General features: G+C 48.2%; 1 protein-coding gene across 1 annotated transcript in view; it reads right to left on the bottom strand.

Annotated features, from left to right (window-relative positions):
- Positions 1-21,437, bottom strand: part of APC (APC regulator of WNT signaling pathway) — a 360,826-nt gene that overhangs the window by 6,937 nt on the left and 332,452 nt on the right. The window lies entirely within an intron of this gene.

Below are 21,437 nucleotides of genomic sequence, written 5' to 3'. Positions count from 1 at the left end.
GGAGGCAAGTCTTCGAATTCCAGCCTGTATCCCTGAGAAACAATCTCTAATGCCCAGGGATCCACCTGCGAGTGAACCCAGACGTGGCTGAAAAATCGAAGACGAGCCCCCACCAGATCTGCCTCCCCCCGGAAAGCCCCAGCGTCATGCGGTGGACTTTGCCGACGCGGGGGAGGACTTCTGCTCTTGGGAACTAGCTGTGTGCAGCTTTTTTCCCCTGCCTTTCCCTCTGGCAACAAAGGATGATCCACGTACCTTCTTGTTTTTATTGGAACGAAAGGACTGCATTTGATAATGAGGTGCCTTTTTTGTATGTTGCGGGGGGACATAAGGTAAGAAATTTGACTTACCAGCCGTAGCGACAAGATCTGAGAGGCCGTCTCCAAACAACTCCACCCCCTTGTAAGGCAAGGACTCCATATGCCGCTTTGAATCGGCATCTCCCGTCCACTGTCGGGTCCAGAAGAGCCGTCTAGCAGAAATAGACATAGCATTTATTCTGGAGCTTAATAAACAAATGTCTCTCTGAGCATCCCTCATATACAAGGCAGCATCTCTGATATGCTCTATGGTCATTTGAATGGCGTCCCTATCTAAGGTCTCAATTTCCGTAGATAAGGAATCTGCCCATGCTACAACCGCACTACAAACCCAGGCCGACGCCATAGCCGGTCGAGTAATAGTACCGGAATGATTGTAAATGTGCTTTAAGGTAATTTCCTGCCTGCGATCAGCAGGTACCTTGAGGGAAGCCGTATCCTGAGAAAGCAGTGCCACCTTTTTGGACAAACGTGTCAGCGCCTTGTCAACTGTTGGCGAAGATTCCCAGCGTATCCTATCAGTTTGTGGAAAAGGATATGCCATCAGAATCCTTTTGGGAACTTGTGGTCTCCTATCCGGAGATTCCCAAGCCTTTTCGCACAAGTCACTTAATTCAAATGAGGATGGGAAAGTGACTTCAGGCTTTTTCCCTTTATACATGTGTACCCTCGTGTCAGGGACAGGGGGTTCCTAAGTAATATGCAAAACCTATTTAATGGCCATAATCATGTACCGTATACCCTTAGCCACCTTTGGCTGTAATTTTGCATCTTCATAGTCGACATTAGAGTCAGTATCTGTGTCATCGATCTGGGATATGGTGCGCTTCTGAGACCCCGAAGGACCTGGCGCCCCAGGGACAGGCATGGACTGGCTACCTGACTGATCCCTAGCTTCTGCTTTTATGCAATAGATTGACATTTGCATTCAAGACATTCAGCATAACCACCCATTACGGTTTCGGCGTTGCCGACGGCGACCTGACATTCAAGCACTCCCCCTCCACATTAAGCGAGCCTTCCTCGTCAAACATGTCGACACACGCGTACCGACACACACACAGGGAACCCCTTTCCTGAAGACAGTATCCCTGTCAAGGCCCTTTTGAGAGACAGAGAGAGTAAGCCAGCACACACCCCAGCGCAATAACCCAGGAGACCAACACAAATTGTTTTTCCCCAGCAGCGCTGTATAATATGTAAACCGCCAATTATGTGCCCCCTCCTCTCTTTTAAGCACCCTTTCACCGTGTGTAAGCAGGGGAGTGTCCGGGGAGCTTCCTCTCAGCAGTGCTGTGGAGAGAAAATGGTGCTGGTGAGTGCTGAGGGAGAAGCCCCGCCCCCTCGGCAGCGGGCTTCTGTCCAGCTCAAACTTAGTGAAATATGGCGGGGGCTCTTTTATACACATGTACAGAGCCCACCTGTACATGTATATATTCTTTATGCCATGCAGAGGTTTATATTGCCGCCCAGGGTGCCCCCCCCCCCTGCGCCCTGCACCCTTACAGTGACCGGAGTATGTGAGGTGTATGGGAGCAATGACGCACAGCTGCAGTGCTGTGCGTTACCTCAGTGAAGCTGAAGGCTTCTGCCGCCTGATGACTTCTGTCTTCTGTACTTCTAGCTCTGTGAGGAGAACGGCGGCGCGGCTCCGGGGGTGGACGCCCAGTAAGAACCTGCGTTCACCCCCTCTGGAGCTAATGGTGTCCAGTAGCCGAGGTAGCAGAGCCTATCTTTGACAAGAAGGTCTGCTCCTCTCTCCTCAGTCCCACGATGCAGGGAGCCTGTTGCCAGCAGTGCTCCCTGCGAAAAAGTAAAATGTAGAAAGAAAAAAATCCAAACAAAAATGCTTCTAGGCAGAGAACTCTGGAGAGCTCTCTGCAGTGCACCCATCTTGCTCTGGGCACAGTGTATAAACTGGAGGAGGGGCATAGAGGGAGGAGCCAGTGCACATCCAGAGTCCAAAGCTTTCTTAAAGTGCCCTATCTCCTGCGGAGCCCGTCTATTCCCCATGGTCCTTACGGAGTCCCCAGCATCCTCTAGGACGTTAGAGAAACATGAAGTATATCCATCATTATTACATGTACATTATGATGTAGTTTTTCCTACAGAAATCCATCAATGGGATATGGAGGAAAGAAGGCAACCTTTCTGTTGTATCCTTTTTCTTCCTCATTAAATATTCGGAGATAACAAACAAGAAATACAGTAACCCAACGCATTTCGTCTAGGAACTAGACTTCGTCAGGGGTGCGTCTTAGATAATAATGTCTATCCAAGAGAGTGATAGGCCTAGATCATTGGCCGAATAGGTTCATACGTGGGCCTCCAAACATCAATGAGGCGTGAAATAAGGGCATAAATTCAGCCTGTGAATCTGGTACAATACAGAAATGCAGAAATCTATACAAAGTCCTTATGGTATCCTATGGATATGATACCTTCCAAATAGTGATCACTATTTGGAAGGTATCATATCCATAGGATACCATAAGGACTCTGTATAGATTTCTGCATTTGTCACCTGTATTGTGACTTCTGAGGTCCTACATGTGTGCATGAAGTTGCCGATTCCTCTTTTTTCATACGAATGCTTCCCTTTTGAGCTCTTCGTAATCTGAGTTACCAGATTCACGAGGCTGAATTTATGCCCTTATTTCACGCCTCATTGATGTTTGGAAGCCCACGTATGAACCTATTCGGCCAATGATCTAGGCCTATCACTCTCTTGGATAGACATTATTATCTAAGACGCACCCCTGATGAAGTCTAGTTCCTAGACGAAACGCGTTGGGTTACTGTATTTCTTGTTTATGTTATCTCCGAATATTTAATGAGGAAGAATAAGGATACAACAGAAAGGTTGCCTTCTTTCCTCCATATCCCATTGATGGATTTCTGTAGGAGAAACTACATCATAATGTACATGTAATAATGATGGATATACTTCATGTTTTTGTATAATTGTTTTAATACATTTTTATGAAAAGAACAGTCCGTTATGTGTTTTAAAAACCTGGATAAATATTGATTGCAAATCCTGTTAAGCAATAGTCTTTGTATAAGGGTATTTGTAAACCCCATGGGCGCCATTTTTCCTCTATTTTCTTTGCTCAGTTCCTCCTAACAAGGAACTCAGAGGAACCAGGCAGCCCATCCTAGAGATAGCTATACCTAATCGCCTATTTTGAAACCAATTAGCGCAGGAGGAGTGTGTTTGTGGAGTATGTATATATATATATAGAAACACAGTGCGGTCCTAGACCGGAGGTATATATCAGAATATTAGTACAATAAATCCTGTAATAGGTACACACTTTCTTAACTAACACTGTCTGTATAAAGACATGTAGAATACTCAAGTGTTTGTAAAGTCACAGTGCTGTATACAGACGGCTTTACAAGGTCCTAGCCGGATCTATACTTATAAGATGGCACCTAGCGTCACAGTCAGGGAGTGAGGGAGAGTGTGAGGCAGCTCCAGGGCGGGAAAAATAAGATTTTACTCACCGGTAAATCTATTTCTCGTAGTCCGTAGTGGATGCTGGGAACTCCAAAAGGACCATGGGGAATAGCGGCTCCGCAGGAGACTGGGCACAACTAAAGAAAGCTTTTAGGTCACCTGGTGTGCACTGGCTCCTCCCACTATGACCCTCCTCCAAGCCTCAGTTAGGACACTGTGCCCGGACGAGCTGACATAATAAGGAAGGATTTTGAATCCCGGGTAAGACTCATACCAGCCACACCAATCACACCGTATAACTCGTGATACTATACCCAGTTTAACAGTATGAAAACAACTGAGCCTCTCAACAGATGGCTCAACAATAACCCTTTAGTTAACAATAACTATGTACAAGTATTGCAGACAATCCGCACTTGGGACGGGCGCCCAGCATCCACTACGGACTACGAGAAATAGATTTACCGGTGAGTAAAATCTTATTTTCTCTGACGTCCTAGTGGATGCTGGGAACTCCGAAAGGACCATGGGGATTATACCAAAGCTCCCAAACGGGCGGGAGAGTGCGGATGACTCTGCAGCACCGAATGAGAGAACTCAAGGTCCTCCTCAGCCAGGGTATCAAATTTGTAGAATTTTGCAAACGTGTTTGCCCCTGACCAAGTAGCAGCTCGGCAAAGTTGTAAAGCAGAGACCCCTCGGGCAGCCGCCCAAGATGAGCCCACCGTCCTTGTGGAATGGGCTTTTACTGATTTAGGATGCGGCAGTCCAGCCGCAGAATGCGCCAGCTGAATTGTGCTACAAATCCAGCGAGCAATAGTCTGCTTAGAAGCAGGAGCACCCAGCTTGTTGGGTGCATACAGGATAAATAGCGAGTCAGTTTTCCTGACTCCAGCCGTCCTGGAAACATAAATTTTCAAGGCCCTGACTACGTCCAGCAACTTGGAATCCTCCAAGTCCCTAGTAGCCGCAGGCACCACAATAGGTTGGTTCAAGTGAAAAGCTGATACCACCTTAGGGAGAAACTGGGGACGAGTCCTCAATTCCGCCCTATCCATATAGAAAATCAGATAAGGGCTTTTACATGACAAAGCTGCCAATTCTGACACACGCCTGGCTGAAGCCAAGGCCAATAACAACCACTTTCCACGTGAGATATTTTAGATCCACGGTTTTAAGTGGCTCAAACCAATGTGATTTTAAGAAACTCAACACCACGTTGAGATCCCAAGGTGCCACTGGAGGCACAAACGGGGGCTGAATATGCAGCACTCCTTTCACAAACGTCTGAACTTCAGGTAGTGAAGCTAGTTCTTTCTGGAAGAAAATCGACAGAGCCGAGATCTGTACCTTAATGGAGCCTAATTTCAGGCCCATAGTCACTCCTGCTTGTAGGAAATGTAGAAATCGACCTAGTTGAAATTCCTCTGTTGGGGCCTTTTTGGCCTCACACCAAGCAACATATTTCCGCCATATGCGGTGATAATGCTTTGCAGTTACATCTTTCCTGGCTTTAATCAGCGTAGGAATGACTTCCTCCGGAATGCCCTTTTCCTTCAGGATCCGGCGTTCAACCTCCATGCCGTCAAACGCAGCCGCGGTAAGTCTTGGAACAGACAGGGCCCCTGCTGCAGCAGGTCCTGTCTGAGCGGCAGAGGCCATGGGTCCTCTGAGATCATCTCTTGAAGTTCCGGGTACCACGCTCGTCTTGGCCAATCCGGAACCACGAGTATTGTTCTTACTCCTCGTTCTCTTATTATTCTCAGTACCTTTGGTATGAGAGGCAGAGGAGGGAACACAAACTGACTGGTACACCCACGGTGTCACTAGGGCGTCCACAGCTATCGCCTGAGGGTCCCTTGACCTGGCGCAATATCTCTCTAGTTTAAGCGGGACGCCATCATGTCCACCTGTGGCCGTTCCCATCGATTTACAATCAGCGTAAAGACTACTGGATGAAGTCCCCACTCTCCCGGGTGGAGGTCGTGCCTGCTGAGAAAGTCTGCTTCCCAGTTGTCCACTCCCGGAATGAACACTGCTGACAGTGCTAGTACGTGATCTTCCGCCCATCGGAGAATCCTTGTGGCTTCTGCCATTGCCATCCTGCTTCTTGTGCCGCCCTGTCGATTTACATGGGCGACTGCCGTGATGTTGTCTGACTGGATCAGTACCGGCTGGTGTAGAAGCAGGGATTTTGCCTGACTTAGGGCATTGTAAATGGCCCTTAGATCCAGAATATTTATGTGTAGGGAAGTCTCCTGACTCGACCATAGTCCTTGGAAGTTTCTTCCCTGTGTGACTGCCCCCCAGCCTCGAAGGCTGGCATCCGTGGTCACCAGGACCCAGTCCTGTATGCCGAATCTGCGGCCCTCTAGAAGATGAGCACTCTGCAGCCACCACAGCAGAGACACCCTGGTTCTTGGAGACAGGGTTATTAGGCGATGCATCTGAAGATGCGATCCGGACCATTGGTCCAACAGGTCCCACTGAAAGATTCTGGCATGGAACCTGCCGAAAGGAATTGCTTCGTAAGAAGCCACCATCTTTCCCAGGACCCGCGTGCAGTGATGCACCGATACCTGTTTCGGTTTCAGGAGGTCTCTGACTAGAGATGACAGCTCCTTGGCTTTCTCCTCCGGGAGAAACACTTTTTTCTGGACTGTATCCAGAATCATACCCAGGAACAGTAGACGTGTCGTCGGAACCAGCTGTGATTTTGGAATATTCAGAATCCAACCGTGCTGGTGTAGCACCTCCTGAGATAGTGCTACTCCCACCAACAACTGCTCCTTGGACCTCGCCTTTATTAGGAGATCGTCCAAGTACGGGATAATTAAAACTCCCTTTCTTCGAAAGAGTATCATCATTTCCGCCATTACTTTGGTAAACACCCTCGGTGCCGTGGAGAGTCCAAACGGCAGCGTCTGGAATTGGTAATGGCAATCCTGTACCACAAATCTGAGGTACTCCTGGTGAGGATAGTAAATGGGGACATGCAGGTAAGCATCCTTGATGTCCAGGGATACCATGTAATCCCCCTCGTCCAGGCTTGCAATAACCGCCCTGAGCGATTCCATCTTGAACTTGAATTTTTTTATGTATGTGTTCAAGGATTTCAAATTTAAAATGGGTCTCGCCGAACCGTCCGGTTTCGGTACCACAAACAGTGTGGAATAGTAACCCCGTCCTTGTTGAAGTAGGGGCACCTTGACTAGCTGGGAATACAGCTTGTGAATTGCCTCTAGCACAGCCTCCCTGCCTGAGGGAGTTGTCGGCAAGGCAGATTTTAGGAACCGGTGGGGTGGAGACGCCTCGAATTCCAGTTTGTACCCTTGAGATACTATTTGCAGAATCCAGGGATCCACCTGTGAGCGAGCCCACTGTTCGCAGAAATTTTTGAGGCGGCCCCCCACCGTACCTGGCTCCGCCTGTGGAGCCCCACCGTCATGCGGCGGACTTGGAAGAAGCGGGGGAGGACTTTTGCTCCTGGGAACCTGCTGTTTGTTGCAGCCTTTTTCCCCTACCTCTGCCTCTGGACAGAAAGGACCCGCCTATTCCACGCCTGTTTTTCTGAGTCCGAAAGGACTGTACCTGATAAAACGGCGCCTTTTTAGGCTGTGAGGGAACATGGGGTAAAAATGCTGGACTTCCCAGCAGTTGCTGTGGAAACTAGGTCTGAGAGACCATCCCCGAATAACTCCTCACCCTTATAAGGCAAAACTTCCATGTGCCTTTTAGAATCTGCATCCCCTGTCCACTGCCGAGTCCATAAGCCTCTCCTAGCAGAAATGGACAATGCACTTATTCTAGATGCCAGCCGGCAGATCTCCCTCTGTGCATCTCTCATGTATAAGACTGAGTCTTTTATATGCTCTATGGTTAGCAGAATAGTGTCCCTGTCTAGGGTGTCAATATTTTCTGACAGGGAATCTGACCACGCAGCGGCAGCACTGCACATCCATGCTGACGCAATAGCTGGTCTAAGTATAATGCCTGAGTGTGTATATACAGACTTCAGGATCGCCTCCTGCTTTCTATCAGCAGGTTCCTTGAGGGCGGCCGTATCCGGAGACGGTAGTGCCACCTTTTTAGACAAACGTGTGAGCGCTTTATCCACCCTAGGTGGTGTCTCCCAACGTGACCTATCCTCTGGCGGGAAAGGGAACGCCATTAGTAACTTCTTAGAGATTACCAATCTTTTATCAGGGAAAGCCCACGCTTCTTCACACACTTCATTTAATTCTTCTGATGGGGGAAAAACTACGGGTAGTTTTTTCTCCCCAAACATAATACCCTTTTTAGTGGTACCTGGGTTTATATCAGAAATTTGTAACACCTCTTTCATTGCTTCAATCATGCAACGAATGGCCTTAGTGGACATTAGACTAGACTCATCGTCGTCGACACTGGTGTCAGTATCCGTGTCGACATCCGCGTCTGCCATCTGAGGTAGCAGGCGTTTTAGAGCCCCCGATGGCCTTTGAGACGCCTGGACAGGCACGAGCTGAGAAGCCGGCTGTCCCGCATTTGGCATGTCGTCAAATTTTTTGTGTAAGGAGTCGACACATGCACGCAATTCCTTCCATAAGTCCAACCACTCAGGTGTCTGCCCCGCAGGGGGTGACATCCCTTCTATAGGCATCTGCTCCACCTCCACATCATTATCCTCATCAAACATGTCGACACAGCCGTACCGACACACCGCACACACACAGGGAATGCTCTAACAGAGGACAGGACCCACAAAAGCCCTTTGGGGAGACAGAGTGAGAGTATGCCAGCACACACCAGAGCGCTATATAATGCAGGGACTAACTGAATTATGTCCCCTATAGCTGCTGTTATATATACTGCGCCTAAATTTAGTGCCCCCCCTCTCTTTTTTTACCCTTTTCTGTAGTGTAGACTGCAGGGGAGAGCCAGGGAGCTTCCTTCCAGCGGAGCTGTGAGGGAGAAATGGCGCCAGTGTGCTGAAGGAGATAGCTCCGCCCCTTTTTTGCGAACTATTCTCCCGCTTTTTTATGGATTCTGGCAGGGGTGATTATCACATATATAGCCTCTGGGGCTATATATTGTGGTATTTTTGCCAGCCAAGGTGTTTTTATTGCTGTTCAGGGCGCCCCCCCCTAGCGCCCTGCACCCTCAGTGACCGGAGTGTGAAGTGTGAATGAGGAGCAATGGCGCACAGCTGCAGTGCTGTGCGCTACCTTGGTGAAGACTGATGTCTTCTGCCGCCGATTTTCCGGACCTCTTCTTACTTCTGGCTCTGTAAGGGGGGCGGCGGCGCGGCTCCGGGACCGAACACCAAGGCCAGTTCCATGCGGTCGATCCCTCTGGAGCTAATGGTGTCCAGTAGCCTAAGAAGCCCAAGCTAGCTGCAAGCAGGTAGGTTCGCTTCTTCTCCCCTTAGTCCCTCGCTGCAGTGAGCCTGTTGCCAGCAGGTCTCACTGTAAAATAAAAAACCTAATTATATACTTTCTTTCTAGAAGCTCAGGAGAGCCCCTAGTGTGCATCCAACCTCGGCCGGGCACAAAATCTAACTGAGGCTTGGAGGAGGGTCATAGTGGGAGGAGCCAGTGCACACCAGGTGACCTAAAAGCTTTCTTTAGTTGTGCCCAGTCTCCTGCGGAGCCGCTATTCCCCATGGTCTTTTCGAGTTCCCAGCATCCACTAGGACGTCAGAGAAATCTGCAGTAGATGGCGTCCTGGGACGGGGGAGGGGCTACAGGTCAAGCGTCGGCTCCCCTATGCTGGTCCTCACTGCCGGTACTATGGAGTCTTATTAAAATGGGCGTTAGTACACCCGACCTGTACTCTAATGTCCTTGGGGTCCCTGCTCGGTAACAGTGTCCACGCGAGCGTTGCGGTCCATCTCCCTAGACCGTGACAGGAACACGATTTAATGGCGGGTCCCTCTTACCTCCTCCCCGTAGAAGCCCTGCGTCTGTGACCGTGTGCCTAAAGCCAGAGCGTCTCCTCCGCAATTACCTAGGAACAGGCCGCGTGAGTATGCGATGCCGCTTGGGAGGTGATGGAGCTGCAGCACAGAATGTCACACTGACATATCAGTACTGCGGCCCTTAAAGTCTTCTTAGAAAGCTTTTCAGGGTTGCCCAGTGCAGCCCCCCTGTTAAGTGACCTGCTGCTGCAGGCACCAAATCGAAACTGAGCTCCAAAGCCTGGAGGTGGGAGGAGGCCCCAATGCATCCAGGGACAGCCTAAAGCTTTAGCCTGTTGGTGCCTCTGGATCAAGATCCACTCTACACCCCAATGTTTCCCTGTGGAACACAATGTACCCTGTTGCTGAAATCCATTATTTGCCGATCCCGACAGTTTTCAGTCGGGAATCGGCAAATCTGGGATTTTTAAAAACGTTCAATATTCCTGATTGGGAAATTGCTGCAATCCGATGCTGATGCATGCGGCCCTTTATCTCTCTGCTTATGAAATGGCAACAAAATATCTCGTCCGGATTCAAATGTCTCACCGGTAATCACTCTCGCCGGCAGCTATTCTAATGTTGCTGCCAACAGGTGCGACAATTTCATTTCAGCAGGCTGAAATGAGCATAAAGAGACCCGATTGGGTGCCCAAACGGTCTTTTCACGCTCACGCCCATTACTTTAGTCGGGTATAGGTGCTTTGCGCACCTAAACCAGAGTGTAGTAGGCACGATCAACGCGATAAATGGGGGCATTTGAATATCGCCTCGCGATCTCCAGTCACTTTTGACAGGAGATCAGGGGTGCGATAACATTTGAATACCCCTCTATTTGTATAGAACACCTGTGTGTGCATTTGTCAACATGGAACATGTTATCTAGCAAGATGCACGTTGGTATCACAAGAAACTACTGTAGGTGCTCTAGTTGAAGTTTCTTTCAAAAAGTTCAAATTATACAATGGGGATAATATAGTTTTTTGTTATTTGAAAAATAAACCTAGGCATGGTATTTTAAAATAAAAAATCAATTGCCAATTGTCTGACAATCTTATTTATAGAACACTTTTCCAAAGTGCTTTTGTAGCGGATTACAATTGTGAGCAGTGATGGACTTTACTGTATAATTATGTATGCTCCTGCTTGGGAGCAGCATGTTGTTAATGGGCAAAAAAACAGAACAGCAGTTGTGTGCAGGTGTTCCCTTAGAAGGCAAAGGCAATGATAACTGCTACTTAATTGTTCCGAGTGTCTTTAGGGACGGGAAGGATCTTCCCGGAAGACTCATGAGACAAACTCTGTGCATACAATACGGATGTGTGAGCAAGTTGGCATAGACTACGCGTGACACAAAAGCGGATTCCCAGCTGCAGATTTTGGCCCCAGCATTTTTGGGGGTTTTTTTTTAGACAGAAATTTTTCAGCACAAAATTTGTTTAGTCCTTGCACCTGCCATGGTGAGGACAGTACAGGCTACAGAGCTAAATCCAAGTTGTTTTATCTGAAAATGAAATGTGTCTTAGCTTTAACATAAATAACACCAAACAGATATGTCCTCATACATTATTGCAGCGCCAATCAGGCCATCTCAGCACACCAGGTCCCACGTGACTCTGCAAGCGCGCGGTTTATATTTTGTGCCTTATTTAAAAATGGCTCTAATGGTGCGTACACACGGTGAGATTTGTCCTTACGATTCGTAAGAAAAGTTAGTGCGCATCGCACCATGTGTATGCTCTTGCGATGCGCGCTCCCGAGAGATCGGCATCGTAAGAAAGTATAGACTGTGCAGACAGGGCCAATATTGGCTAGATTGGAGGCTCATGCCTCCGAGCAGTTTCTAGCCGATATCGGCCATAAGCCGAAATCGCACCGTGTATGTACGCACCATTAGTCTCAATGTGATGTGACTAAGCTGCAAAAGAGACTGCAGATTTATTTGATATGCAACTCTTGTATATCTGTACAACTATTACACATTTTAAAAAATATGCAAAAGGACGCCCAAGGCGCTAGCAGCAAAAGACCCGGCAGTTGACTCCCGCCAGGCGTCTTGTGTCACATGGTGTATTGAAGCTAGATGTATGAGGACACAACTGTAGTCATTTATGCTGCAGAAAACGTCCCCTGAAGCCATATAATGGTGTAAAAGATACACTTTATTACTTTCCCCACACTCCAGAAGAACTGGAGAGGTGGGGAAACTCAGCTTCAGCACGCACCGCAAAATGGAGGTGTGGCCTCCAGCGATTTGATTTTGGCTATCATTTAAATAGGAGTATGAGTGGATGAGTGGGGGAGTGTTTGCGCCAGGTAGAGCACATTATACACTTTGCGCCAGGTAGAGCACATTATACACTTTGCGCCAGATAGAGCACATTATACACTTTGCAATAGGTAGAGCACATTATACACTTTTCGCCAGGTAGAGCACTTACACACTTCGCGCCAGGTAGAGCACATTATATGCTTCGCGCCAGGTAGAGCACATTATATGCTTTGCGCCAGATCAGAGCAGTCACATCTGAGGAACATATAGAGGTACAGAGACTGCCTCCAATGAACCCAAGATGCCCCTGATGCCGACCCACAGCAGCTGGGAAGGAAGCAGGGACAGTGCAGCTCTCAGAAATAATAGGATTTTGGTACTTACCAGGTAAATCCTTTTCTTTGAATCCATAGGGGGCACTGGAGTACTCTTGGATATGGACGGCTTCTGTAGGAAACAGGGCACTGAATATTTAAATTTAGAACACTCCACCCCTCCATATCCCCGAGTACCTCAGTGTTTTTTACTGAGCCGAACAGGAACCATAGAGAGGTTGACAATGGAGTATTACATATAACATAACGGACAACAACGAAGTTGACACATAACGTTACTGACAACTAAACAGTTGACACCATAACCAGCACTTGAAAATTTGAACCAGTCTGTGAGAATGTGTTACCATAAGATCCCCTGAACTTACCACAAACCAGGTAAAACTGCTCTGGGTGGGCGTCCAGTGCCCCCTATGGATTCAAAGAAAAGGATTTACTTGGTAAGTACCAAAATCCTATTTTCTTTTTCATCCACTAGGGGTCACTGGAGTACTCTTGGGACGTAGCAAAGCTTCCCCCGTGGGTGGTAGAGCTGTTTGGCACCTGTAACACTAGGCGGCCAAAGCTAGATGCTGATGCCGCAAAGTATCAAACTTGTAAAAGCGCACAAACGTGTGCACTGAATACCATGTAGCCGCACGGCAAAGCTGCGTCTTATAAGCTCAACGACCAGCTGCCCATGAAGTTCCCACAGAACGTGTGGAATGAGCTGTTACTGATGTAGGCGGCTGAAACCTAGCATTAAGGTAAGCCTGACGTATAGTCAGTTTTATCCATCTGGATAAGGTCTGCTTAGAAGCTGGCCAACCCATCTTGGCAGCATCATAGAGAACAAACAACGTATCCGTCTTACGAACTGTAGATGTTCGTGATACATAATCGCGTAATGCGCGTACCACATCCAGAGTTCCAGAATGTGCTGTTAACACAGGAACTACTATTGGTTGATTGATGTGAAAAGATGACACTACCTTTGGTAAGAAAGCGGGATTCGTCCGAAGTTCCGCTCTGTCATCATGAAACACCAAATACGGTGGCTTGCATGACAAGGCACCCAAATCTGAAACACACCTTGCCGAAGCTAAGGCTAGAAGAAAAATTGTTTTCCAAGTGAGAAACTTTATATCCACTTGCTGTAAGGGTTCAAAAAATAAAGACTGTAAGAAATCTAAAACCAGATTCAAGTCCCATGGCGCTGTAGGTGGAATTAATGGAGGCTGTACTCTGAGGACACCTTGTAGAAAAGTGTGTACCGACGGCAATAGAGCCAATCGTCTTTGAAAATAAATTGACAACGCAGATGCCTGCACCTTTAGTGTAGATAAACGCAGTCCTCCATCTAACCCCGTCTGTAGAAATAACAAAAGACGGGATAACTTGAAAGATGATGTTGGAAACTTCCAAGCTTCACACCAACCTATATAGGCACGCCAAATTCTGTAATAATGAGCTGCCGTAACCGGCTTCCTAGCTCGCAACATGGTTGGTATCACCGATACTGGAATGCCCTCTCTTCTTAAGAGGGCGGTCTCAACAGCCACCCCCTGTCAAACGCCACCGCACTAAATCGGGGTAAAGGAACGGACCCTGTTGTAACAGGTCTGGACGTTGTGGGAGCGGCCAAGGATCGTCTGCGAGTAGTCCGCGGAGATCCGAGAACCAAGCTCTCCGAGGCCAATGAGGCGCCACTAGTATGACTGTGACAGACTCTCTTTTGATCCATTTTAGCACCAGAGGGAGCAGCGGAAATGGTGGAAACAGATACACGAGGCTGTACGACCACGCGACGGTGAGAGCATCCACCGCCACTGCCTTTGGATCTCTCGTTCTGGACACATACTGGAGCGTTTGGTGATTGTGGCGAGACGCCATCAGGTCCACCTGAGCGTAACCCCACCGCTGAACAAACATGTGAAACACTTCTGGATTTAATGCCCATTCTCCTGGATGAAAATCCCGACAGCTGAGCAGCTGAGATAATCGGCCTCCCAGTTGTCCACTCCCGGAATGAACACTGCCGACAATATCACCTGGTGGTATTCTGCCCAATTTAGGATTCGTGCTACTTCCCGCATTGCCATGCGGCTTCTCGTTCCTCCTTGTTTGTTGATGTATGCGACTGCCGTCGCATTGTCTGACTGCACCTGGACAGTCTGAGACCGAAGCATGTGCACTGCTTGTCTTAGCGCATTGTAAATTGCGCGGAGTACCAGGACATTTATAGACAGCAATCTTTCGTGATCCGCCCAGAGACACTGGAGCTGACAATTTTGAACTACAGCTCCCCAACCTCTTAGACTTGCGTCCGTCGTTAGAATTATCCAATTTCAGCCGCCGAACAGTTTCCTTGCGGTTAAATTGTGTTCCTTGAGCCACCAGAGCAGAGACACCCTTGCCCTTGGCGACAACCTCACCCTGTGGTGAATCTGCAGATGCGAGCCCGACCACTGTGCGAGCACATCCAGTTGAAATGGACGCGAGTGAAATCTTCCGAACTGAAGCGATTCGAAAGCCGCCACCATTGTTCCTAAGAGGCGAATGCACAAATGTACCGAGACTGTGCGTGGCTTGAGCACTAATTGTACCAGATGGCGAATAATCTGTACTTTCTGTTGTGGTAGGTAAATTCTTTGATTGACCGTATCGAAAATCATACCTAGGAATTGAAGGCGTTGAGACGGAATTAGATGTGATTTCTTGAAGTTGACAATCCAACCGTGGTGAACCAGTACATTGTACGTTAGCAGCGCATGTTGGAGAAGTATCTGTTGAGACGGGGCTTTGATGAGCAGATCGTCCAAATACGGAACTATTGTCACTACCAGGGATCTGAGATGAGCTATCATCACAGACATCACTTTGGTGAATACCCGAGGCGCTGACGATAGGCCAAACGGTAGAGCCTGAAACTGGTAATGGTTCTGGCGTATTGCAAACCGCAAGAACCTCTGATGAGGCTGCCAAATCGGAATGTGTAAGTACGCATCCTTGAGATCTAGCGCAATCATGAACTCCTTTGGCTCTAAACTTGCAATCACTGAGCGCAGAGATTCCATCTTGAATCTGTAGTAAGTTACGTACCGATTGAGACCCTTTAAGTTCAATATTGGCTTGACTGAGCCATCCGGCTTCGGTACCACAAACAGACTGGAATAATAACCCTGACCCTGTTGGTGTACAGGGACCGGAATCAAAACTGCTGAATCCAGTAGGGACTGAATGGCAATTTGCAGAACCGCCCTCTTGGCGTCCGACAGAGGCAATCCTGTCTTGAAAAACCGCAGTGGCGGAAGACAGTCGAACTCTATTTTGTAACCTTTTAACACTAAATTGCGGATCCACCCATCCGCGGATGTCTGGAACCACGCCAAATGGAACGTCTGAAGGTGTGCTCCCACAATCGGAGAACCGAGATGGGCTGGTAGCCCGTCATGCCACTGGCTTGTCGGTAACCTTAGCGTCCTGACGACTTGTGTTGGTTTGTTGGAAACCACGTCCACGACCACGTCTACCAGGCGTGGCTGTTCCTCTGCCACGTCCTCGAAAGGACTGAGGTCTAAAGGATTTGAACGAAGGTCCAGAGTACCTCCTTCTTGGTACCGGTGGAGGCAATGGTAAGAAAACCGACTTTCCTCCCGTAGCCTCAGAAATCCATGTGTCCAATTCAGGACCAAACAACTTCTTGCCATCGTAAGGTAACGTCTCTATACCTCGTTTGACCTCTGCCTCCGCTTGCCAAGAATGCAGCCAGAGTGCTCGTCGTGCCGTAACTAGCGACGATGAAATACGAGAATTGAGCTGACAGACGTCAGTAGAAGCTGTACAAAGATACTCCGCACAGACGTCAGTAGAAGCTGTACAAAGATACTCCGCAGCCTCACACATTTGATCAGCAAGAAGTATAAGGTGTTCGTCATGTAAGGCAGACTTAAGTTCTGTTATCCATACTATGAGCGCCTTAGTGACCCAGATACCAACCAAGCCAGGTCTCAGCAGCACTCCTGCTGCTACATACATGGACTTTAGCATAGTTTCTATTTTGCGATCTGACGGGTCTTTAAGCGTAGTCTTGTAAGCTTCGACACTGACGAATCAACTATTGGTGGATTCTCCCATGTACATGTCACAGAGTCTGGAAACGGGTAACTAGACTTAAATCTGCGAGGTATAGAAAACCGTTTATCTGGAGTCTGTCGTGTTTCTACTAACATCTTATTAAGAGACTCCGACACAGGAAAACATATTGGAGTTCTCCGTCGTTTAGTAAATACGACCTGATCATTTGTGAGAGGCTCCTCAGTTTCTGTAAACTTCAGAGACTGACGCACCGCTCTGATGAGATTATCAATACCTGAGCTGTTAAAATCCTTACTATCTGACTCCACTTCGCCCTCCTCACCCTCATCTCGTGCCGATAGGTCTGGCATGGAATCGTCAGAATGCAACTGGTAAATCATATGACATATGAAATTTATCCCGTCTACCCAAAATGGATTTGGACCTTTCGCAAGGCTGAGACCCCTCCGGTAGTTCTGGCGGTCTCACCCTAGACTCAGATCTTGCCGTTTCCCGCTCCTGTCGAGCGGCGGTCAATTCTGATTGCAACCAGCCAGTACATTGGCTAGCATTTCCCATGGAGGGTCCGGGGAGGAAATTGGCTTTAAAACCGGAGCAGAAATTTTATTCGGAACCGAATCCACAAAACATACTGTACATGTGGTAGATCCATCTGGTAACACACTGCCACAGACTTTGCAATTATGCTTTTTAGTTTTTGCTGGTGCCTTACTCATTATGGCGACAGACAATACAATACACAAAAAACAGACACTTGCACGACTCCGTAAAATAGTACGAAGGTGTCTCTATATATATATCTGGCCAAGTGCAGTACACGTGGCCAGTATGAAATGTGATCCTAAATTCCCTCTAACACCCCTGCGCCTCCGGTGGAGTAGAGATGTAGTACTGGAACGTTCTGGAATCACAGCAGGAAGACACAGGAAGCATGGTTAAAATGGCCCCCATGCTTAAACTTATAATCACAATACAGGTTACAAACTCTTAACTGATATATATAACTCTGTATAAAACAACCTGTGTAAAACCTCCCTGCAGCCTAGCATACTGCTGATGCTGCTAGTTCTCCCTCGTGCCGCTGATCTTATTAAAAAACTCCGTTGCAAACTGTAATGCCCCCCCCCCCCCGTTGCGGATGCAGTGCGGGGCGGGTAGCGAGCTGTGGGGCCGCCAGCGGGAGCCGGGTAGCGCGCCGTGAAGCGCTATGAGCGGGAGCCGGGTAGCGCGCCGTGAAGCGCTATGAGCAGCGGCCGGAGCAGCGGCGGCGGGCGTCAGTAGAGGGATCCCAGCGCCAGACAGAAACCAATGTCCCCACACAGCGGGGCGGCAGCGGGAGCTGACCGCCCCGTTTAACATACCGTGACTCCTGCTGCTTCTGGTGAGGCTCCGACGGGGCTTCTCTGCAAGCGCCGGCCAGCCTGTGCAGGAGATCTGTGTGGCTGTGAGGGTGCTCATTCAGTGAGGACCGACACGCCACAGCTGCTATTAGCAGCTTGCACTATCCCTGACCCTGCATTTTGGAAGGGGGAAAGGGATGTGTATGAAAAAAGAAAAACTTAAAAAATATTCAAAAGAAATTGTGGACCCAGCCACAGACCTGTTGCTACTTCGAGCACAGAAAAAACACTGAGGTACTCGGGGATATGGAGGGGTGGAGTGTTCTAAATTTAAATATTCAGTGCCCTGTTTCCTACGGAAGCCGTCCATATCCAAGAGTACTCCAGTGACCCCTAGTGGATGAAAAAGAAAAAAGGAACAGTAAGCCATCAGAATACCATCTAATCAATACCATTTGATGGTGACAAACATCGGAATGCCATCAGCAAACGGTAAAACCACAAATACCGCAAGAAAAACATTGATGGTCGATGTTTGCCAACCATCGATGCTTTTTCTCCGACTCAACTAGCCGGGCATATGCAGCACATTCCCCGGCAGGCCCTCGCCTGGTGGGGCAAACTAGTGTTGATGGAGCAGATAGGCTGCAGTGTAGCATCACTGCCAGAGTGGACAGGAGGAACGCTGCACTATTCCCTGGTCCCCCTGGCACTGGTACACATGTGCGATCGGTAGCAGGGACACTTCCCCCAGGACACACTCACAGCGGCATCTCCACCCCCTCCCGACCTCCCGGACCAGCAGCTATGCAGAGGAGAACAGCAGGAACTGAGCTATGGGCGGCGGGGAGTGGCTAGAATTAATCAGATTGTTATCGCTGGGAAAAAATCACTGGGGCCAAAAAATATGAGTGATTTTAACTAACTTTAACAGCGACCTAGTCAAAATTGATTTGTCTGCACAGTCTAATTTTCCCAGCGATAGTGACCTGGCGGGGACGTGCATCGCTATCGCTGGCTGTGTACATACAGAGCGATATGAATTAACTTTCTGAGCTATTATGACTATATAGTCAAAATCGGTCAGCCATATCGCTCCGTGTGTATGGGGGGACCTTAAGGATAACAAATAAACACAATTTCATTTAACATTTCTTTCTAAATTTCTCAATAAGAAACTTTTGGCCCAGCGGTGGCGTGAAAATTTTTTCTGACACTCTACAGCGTAGTTATTAAAAAACTGTTCGGGAACCACTATATAATAATGATGGCACAGCAGGGAGGATACAAATCAGCATGCGTTGCCTATTTACTGCATTGGGTATGTGCATATGGCTTTATTTAGTTCGTTTACACCCACCTTCTGTCAGCTATTTGTGATCAGAGGATGGAAAACAGACGGATACTGCCCCACTTGATTACTGCGATCTGTAGATAAAGGACTATTAGCAGTACCTAGAATCTCCTGTAATTCATCTGGGGGTCAAGCTTTTAGTCATGCGGCTCCGACTCTATGGAACTCACTTCCCCGCACAGTGCGAGAGGCCCCAACTATAGAATCCTTCAAAAGTAGACTCAAGACTTTCCTTTTTACTCAAGCATTCCCATAATTGTCCCTTTAGTATCTACAGGCTTCTGTATTTTATGAAAAGCTATTCTGTACTTCATTTTCTGTACTATATTATGCTGTGTATCTGTTAAGCCCCTTGAGTCCTATTGGAGAAAGAGCGCTATATAAATAAAATAATAATTATTATTATGAAGACTGTCATACAATGCACAGGTTAAAAAAAACAGGAAAAAGAGAACTTAAATGTTTTACTTAATCCCATGGAGATACCATGTGCTCCAGTAAATCATTTGTGTGCACCACATTTCCACAGAGTATATCTCTATATAGAAGACAGGAAAGAGCATAGAGCGATATATAGGACAAGGAAAGAGTGTAGAGCTGTATGGGGTACTAGGAAAGCGCACAGATCTCTATGGAGGCCTGGGAAAGAGCACAGAGCTCTGTATGAAGGACTGGGAAAGAGCAAAGAGCTCAATGGGGAGCTGGGAAAGAGCAAAGAGCTCTATGGGGGGCTGGGAAAAAGCAAAGAGCTCTATGGGGGGCTGGGAAAGAGCAAAGAGCTCTATGGGGGGCTGGGAAAGAGCAAAGAGCTCTATGGGGGGCTGGGAAAGAGCAAAGAGCTCTATGGGGGGCTGGGAAAGAGCAAAAAGCTCTATGGGGGGCTGGGAAAGAGCAAAAAGCTCTATGGGGGGCTGGGAAAGAGCAAAGAGCTCTATGGGGGGGGGGCTGGGAAAGAGCAAAGAGCTCTATGGGGGGGGGGGCTGGGAAAGAGCAAAGGGCTCTATGGGGGGGGGGGGGGGCTGGGAAAGAGCAAAGAGCTCTATGGGGGGGGGTGGCTGGGAAAGAGCAAAGAGCTCTATGGGGGGCTGGGAAAGAGCAAAGAGCTCTATGGGGGGCTGGGAAAGAGCAAAGAGCTCTATGGGGGGCTGGGAAAGAGCAAAGAGCTCTATGGGGGGCTGGGAAAGAGCAAAGAGCTCTATGGGGGGCTGGGAAAGAGCAAAGAGCTCTATGGGGGGCTGGGAAAGAGCAAAGAGCTCTATGGGGGGCTGGGAAAGAGCAAAGAGCTCTATGGGGGGCTGGGAAAGAGCAAAGAGCTCTATGGGGGTCTGGGAAAGAGCAAAGAGCTACCTGAAGGCCTGGGAAAGAGCATAGAGCTGTATGGAGGCTGGGGCAAGAGCACAGAGCTATATGGAGGCCGGCACAAGGGCACAGAGCTATATGGAGGCCGGCACAAGGGCATAGAGCTATATGGAGGCCGGCACAAGGGCATAGAGCTATATGGAGGCCGGCACAAGGGCATAGAGCTATATGGAGGCCGGCACAAGGGCATAGAGCTATATGGAGGCCGGCACAAGGGCATAGAGCTATATGGAGGCCAGGGCAAGGTGCATAGAGCTATATTAAAAAAACTGAGGCAAGAGCATAGAGCTATATGGAAACTGAGGCAATTAGAGCTATATGGATGCTGGGGGAAGAACAGAGCTACATGGAGGCCGGGGCAAGAGCATAGAGCTATATAAAGGAACAGGAAACAGCATAGCTCTATATGAAGGACTAGAAAACAACATAGAGCATGGGTTTTCAACCTGCGGCCCTCAAGCTGTTGTGGAACTGCACACCCCAGCATGCCTTAATAGCAAAACTGTGGCAGGGCATGCTGGGATGTATAGGTCCACAGCAGCTGGAGGGCTGCAGGTTGAAGACCCATGACATAGAGCAATAAGTAGATTGACTTGATAGATGAGGCAAGCCATTAGCATGCCAAGCAGCATTTTAGAAGCACTCTACTAGGTAAATAAGGGAAGGTGGGGTAAAATAAAAAAGCATACTGCAGAAGGAGCTATCAGCACATGATGACCATTCTCTTACTATATAGCATTATCTCATATCAAACAAAATTTGTACTGTGTACCACAGAAGCCTAGAATTGTTCTTTTTTTTTTTATGCCTACAGGTGAAGCACAATACACGTATGGTTCAGAATGGAGGTGACATTACTTATAATTACTGAATGATAAATATATATGCTACATGTAAACATACACTAATTTTGTAGGCTGCAAAGTGAACCTACTCTGCTTATACAAGTATACTTTAAGCTTCAGCACAAGAAATGTGA

This window comes from Pseudophryne corroboree, chromosome 1, assembly GCF_028390025.1.
Source record: "Pseudophryne corroboree isolate aPseCor3 chromosome 1, aPseCor3.hap2, whole genome shotgun sequence".
NCBI classification, from domain to species: Eukaryota; Metazoa; Chordata; class Amphibia; order Anura; family Myobatrachidae; genus Pseudophryne; species Pseudophryne corroboree.
This window is presented reverse-complemented; position numbering and strand designations above follow the sequence as displayed.